Source organism: Geospiza fortis, unplaced genomic scaffold (genome assembly GCF_000277835.1).
Source record: "Geospiza fortis unplaced genomic scaffold, GeoFor_1.0 scaffold373, whole genome shotgun sequence".
NCBI lineage: Eukaryota > Metazoa > Chordata > Aves > Passeriformes > Thraupidae > Geospiza > Geospiza fortis.
The window spans coordinates 39697-45808 of record NW_005054518.1 but is presented as its reverse complement, the minus strand read 5'-3'; positions in this window follow the sequence as shown (position 1 = coordinate 45808).

Here is a 6112-nt window from a genome sequence, read left to right as displayed (position 1 = left end):
TTCCTGATATCCAATCTAAATCTGCTGCTGAGAAACAGAAGATCCACACCCACCTTGCTCTCTGGAAGCTGGGGAGAGCGTGGGGAGAGACAAGGACCACACAGAGGCACAGGCTGGGATGCAGCAAAACTTTAATTAAGAATTAAAGCAGGCCCTCTGAATGGGCACCATAGTGCAGGGAGCACCAGGGGGATGTGGAAGACTTGGCCACAAGTCCCTTGGTGCAGTCACACCTTGGATGGGGCTTAGCCAGGGGAGGACATGAGAGCAGAGACAAAAAAAGAACAGGAGGGATACAGGCAAGTTAGACAAAGGCCATGGTTTGAGAGGCCAGGCATAGCTCTTCCCAAATGCCATGGATGCTCAGTGCCTCTAAATGACCATGCTCAGTCCATTTCCATCTTCTGGGTTCCGGGGGTTCCTTCTGTGGCGCAGCTTCACCAGACCCTGTTCCAGTGGCGCCTGGTGATGCAGGAGAGGTCAAATCCCCTGGAGCTGATGGGCACTCCCTCAGATCTGAGGATGCTGCCAACAGCAGCAGAGGTGGAGGATCCCACAGTGGTGTTCTGTGGGAAGGAGCTGAGGATGGGGCCAGGCAGGGTCACCACCACGGGCGAGGGCTGGATGAACACGGTGGAGTCCTGGCACTGCCTGACACAGGGCTCATTGCAGCTGCTGCCCAGGGGAGTGGGGCCACAGGGCTGGAAACAGGGGCTGCAAGGCTGGAAACAGGGGGTGCAGGGCCAGTAGCAAGGGGTCCAGGCTTGGTAGCAAGGGGTGCAAGGCTGGCAGCTGGACATGGCTCTGAGTCACACGTGCACCTGGGAGAGAAGAAAGACACAAGATGGGGATGGTTGAGGAGCCACCTCGGTGGAGTCCTGGCACTGCCTGACACAGCACTCATTGCAACTGCTGCCCAGGGGAGTGGGGCCACAGGGCTGGTAGCAAGGGGTGCAGGGCTGGTAGCAGGACATGGCTGGGGTCACAGGTGCACCTGGGAGAGAAGAAAGACACAAGATGGGGATGGTTGAGGAGCCACCTCTCCACCCACCACAAGGGAACCAAGACACAGCCTGGCCTGGGGGATGCAGCCAGTGCAGGGAGATGTTCTGCGGAGATAACCCAAAACTCCACAACTTTGTGAAAGTTGTAAAGCCGGTATGTTTATTACAGTGCCGGACGCATGTGGAGATTACTCTCCTTAAAAGACATGCGTACTTCTGGGAACTTCAGGTCCCTTTTTATCCCCCTCTCAAATACATATGCATACAATTTCACAATAGGTTCATACATATTCATTTTTACAAATTTTGCATGACATTTGCCTCTAGTTCTTTATCAGAAAGAACTCCTAGGTCAGGTTGACCTGCTCTCAGAGCAGTTTCTCTGTCTCCCTCTATCACCCTCTGTCTCGCTCCCACCTTTATCTCTGTCCTTCACTAAAGCAGTTTCTCTGACCCTAGGCTTTGCAGTCAGGCTACATAGCTATGTTTTCTAACCACAGACTCAAAGATGTACATTTCACCTAAATCAAAATGGATTTCTACTCTGGAGAATTTCTACTCTGTTTCAAAGGACCACACGACTCTTTTCCTGCTCCCCACCACTGGACAAGGACAGACTGGCCCACAAAAGCACTTTCTTAGTCAAGAGAACAAGAGTTCCGCCAGCCCTGACACAGCCCTTCTCCACACCAAACCCTCTCTCCACCTCCCCTCCCCAAACAGGCAGCCTCAAGCCCAGTATAGGACAGAGCCTCCAACTCACTTGCTTCCAAAGGAGAAGAAGGGCAGTGGAGTGGATGGGAGAGTGAAAAGCTGGGACGCCTTTTATACTGGTTCTGCACTGCCCCAGGTCCAGAGGAAGTCTCTCTGGAAACAATAATTTTCTGAGAAGCTCATTTCAAGTGCAAAACACTCCAATTAATGTGATGGGCTGCATTTTCTTTTCCTGTATGGCCGCATTTCCATTGCCTTCTTTGGCCATGCACATTTCTCCCTGAAGGCTCCATTTTAGGGCTGATCATGGAAGCCCATGGACCTGTGGGACAGGAGCTCATGGGTGCCAGCAGAAGATGAGTCTTGAGTGCCAGAGGCACTGCCTGCAGTCTGGGGACATTGGCCTGGGGCACTCCTGGGGGCAGGAAGGGCCCTGCTGCTCCAAGCCCTGGAATGCTTGCTCAGATGCTGAAGGGTTAGTGAACGTGCTGATGGGCCACATCCCTTCCTCCCACCCTCCAAAATGTCTAATTGGCACTGGCCAGTGCCTTTGCTGTCTCAGCTGCGTCCCCTCCCTATTTCTTGTGCCCCACTAACTGGTGGGGCAATGTGAGAAGCAGAAGAGGCCTTGATGTGGTAAAAGCACCACTGAAAAAAGAGCCCTGCCTCCACTTGAGCAGCTGTGGGCTTGTGTGGCAAAGGACACTCAGAGAAACCTCTTGGGTGGGCAAGTCCTGGGAGAGGACATGATGAGGTTGTTTGTGCTTGTAGGGGACTGTCAGAGAGAGTCCATGGGGTGCATGGGGCACAACAAGTGCACCAAGGACTTCTGAGCGCAGCATTAAAAGGAAGAGAGACGAGAGCAGCAGTGCTGATGATCAACCTGCTGAGGTAATGGCCAGTGTCTATCAGACATTTTGGAGGGTGGGAGGAAGGGATGTGGCCCATCAGCACGTTCACTAACCCTTCAGCATCTGAGCAAGCATTCCAGGGCTTGGAGCAGCAGGGCCCTTCCTGCCCCCAGGAGTGCCCCAGGCCAATGTCCCCAGACTGCAGGCAGTGCCTCTGGCACTCAAGACTCATCTTCTGCTGGCACCCATGAGCTCCTGTCCCACAGGTCCATGGGCTTCCATGATCAGCCCTAAAATGGAGCCTTCAGGGAGAAATGTGCATGGCCAAAGAAGGCAATGGAAATGCGGCCATACAGGAAAAGAAAATGCAGCCCATCACATTAATTGGAGTGTTTTGCACTTGAAATGAGCTTCTCAGAAAATTATTGTTTCCAGAGAGACTTCCTCTGGACCTGGGGCAGTGCAGAACCAGTATAAAAGGCGTCCCAGCTTTTCACTCTCCCATCCACTCCACTGCCCTTCTTCTCCTTTGGAAGCAAGTGAGTTGGAGGCTCTGTCCTATACTGGGCTTGAGGCTGCCTGTTTGGGGAGGGGAGGTGGAGAGAGGGTTTGGTGTGGAGAAGGGCTGTGTCAGGGCTGGCGGAACTCTTGTTCTCTTGAACAAAGTGCTTTTGTGGGCCAGTCTGTCCTTGTCCAGTGGTGGGGAGCAGGCAAAGAGTCGTGTGGTCCTCCCTGTACTGGCTGCATCCCCCAGGCCAGGCTGTGTCTTGGTTCCCTTGTGGTGGGTGGAGAGGTGGCTCCTCAACCATCCCCATCTTGTGTCTTTCTTCTCTCCCAGGTGCACCTGTGACCCCAGCCATGTCCTGCTACCAGCCCTGCACCCCTTGCTACCAGCCCTGTGGCCCCACTCCCCTGGGCAGCAGTTGCAATGAGTGCTGTGTCAGGCAGTGCCAGGACTCCACCATCATCATTGAACCCTCCCCTGTGGTGGTGACCCTGCCTGGCCCCATCCTCAGCTCCTTCCCACAGAACACCGCCGTGGGATCCTCCACCTCTGCTGCTGCTGGCAGCATCCTCAGCTCTGAGGGAGTGCCCATCAGCTCTGGGGGCTTTGACATCTCCTGCATCACCAGGCGCCACTGGAACAGGGTCTGCTGAAGCTGCTGGTGACTGCCTCACAGAAGAACCCCCAGAACTCTGAAGATGGAAATGGACTGAGTGTGGAGATCCTGACCATTACTTTCAGAGGCACTGAGCATCCACCTGCACAGGAGGTGGCGTGTCTGGGCTCTTTGAAACCATGGTCCTTGTCCAAATTGCCTGTTTCTCCCACTCTTCTGTCTCTCTTTTTCTTCTCTGTTGTTTTGTCCTCCCCTGAGCTGTGATCACTGGCTAAGCCCCATCCAAGGTGTGAACTGCATTGTGGCCAAGGGACAGAGTCTCCTTCATCCCTCTGGTGCTCCCTCCACTATGGCGCCCACTCTGAGGGCTTCCCTTCCCTCTTACAACTCATTAAAGTTTTGCTGCATCCCAGCCTGTGCCTCTGTGTGGTCCTTGTCTCTCCCTATGTTGTCTCCAGCTGCCAGAGAGAAAGATGTTGCTCTGGGGGGATGTGGCAGGCACAGATGAGAGCCCTGGGTCTTCCTGGGGTGGTGGATGTGTGAGACACTGTGGCAGGATATTCTGCCCTGTAATGTGGTCAAGCACCTTGGAGAATGCCTTATTTGCCAGGCTTATTTATCAGTAGTGGACTGAGGGGGGGCTCTCTGTCTGACTCACCAAACCCCAACCAACGTCCTTACATTGCTGCAATGACAGACACAAGACTGAGAGTCAGTCACTCTGTGCTATAGAAGTCCAGTCCAATTTTAGACAATAGGTCCTTCTAACATTTTCCTGCTTGGATATGTGTATGATCTTTCCTGCTTTGGATTGAAAATGTCCCTTCAAGACTGCTCCTTTATGTCAAGTAAAAGAGATATGCCCATGAGCATTGGTATGCTGAGTTGCACCAATATCTATTTCAACAGTTCTTTATTTTTGCTGGCTTTAATGCAATTGCTTTAATATAATTGCTTTGATACTGTGCAGTATCCTATTCTACACAGTACTAGTAGTTTTAGGTTTTATACTGTGTAGTAAATAATTCTGATTAATATATTTTGTCTAATAATTTGTCATAATAATTTATTTATATATAAATAAATAAATACATATACATCTATATATGCATATACATATACATATACATATACATATATATATAGATACACACATATACATACATATATATATATATATATATATGTATGTATGTATGTATCAAAATTTTCCATTATTAATCCTGTGGGACAAAGTTACTTAAATCACTCACAATCTAGGTCTAAGATTGGATGCAGCTTAACCCAGACTCCTCTTTGCGGAGGAATTTAGAAAGCCAGGGTGTCCTCTCTGCACCTCACAACTCAGCAGGGCTTCTCTAATAAACTCTGAAGTTCCCTCTTCACCAGTGACAATTTGGTGTAGTTGGCAGGATGGCAAATTTTGAGAAACAGACACAACAGAATATTTACAGAGGCACAGTATAGTCAAGAAAATGTGGGACATGGTAATAGAAATGGAAAAACGCTGCCATTTTGGTGAGAGAAGTATTTTGCTAAGAAATGAAATAAGGCATTTAGTCTTTGTTTTACGTAACTAAAGCTTTGCAAATTAGAAGTCGAACACCTTGGAGAGAAAGCTGAAAAGGCATTGAATGCTAAAAAGAGATTGGCTGAAAACTTGAAGAACCAGCTGTATGACTTCCTCCAAATAGAAAGAGAATTAAATTTGCAAACTCTCTGTCTCATTGTGGAGCTGGAGAATGAGGAGGAGTTTTCCAACCTTGCTAATGAGGTAGAGTGGGAGGCAGACTACATTTAATATGATCTCCCCATCCTTTATTCATTGTCAGAAAAGTTTGATGCAGTAAGGCCAAACTCCACACTTCACCCTAAACTCTACCAATTTGTAAAAACTGAATTAATTTATGAGGTAGAGCCCACTGTAAGAACTAAAGATAAACCTTGCACTGTGATGCAGTTGGCGAAACTGCAAGAGTGATGTAGCAAAAATTCCAAAAAAACCAAACTAGGCCAGCACCTCTATCAGAGCACACAGTCATGCCCAGCAGTGGGATGGCACACAGGGCTCTTTTAGATGGCCCATTTATGTAGGATGGCAAATATAATCCTTGTCTTTAGGTCCCAAGCACACTGCAAATAACAGCCCATGAACATTCTGTCGAGCCCAGAGCACAGGATTCATTCACACAAATCCACATCCTGGTGGAAGAGAACAGGGTTTCCATCTCATCTGCTGCAGAATGGAGGTAAGGGGAGTAAAAAATATCCTGGTTTGAAAGATGTGTGCCAAGGAAGGCGGGAACCTCCCTCGGAAATGTGAGCTCCTTCCCTCCATATTATTATAACTTTGAAATTATGGGGCTCTCAGGCAAAGATATGGGAAAAAGAGTAACAGTCCACTAAGTAATGGCTTCATCCT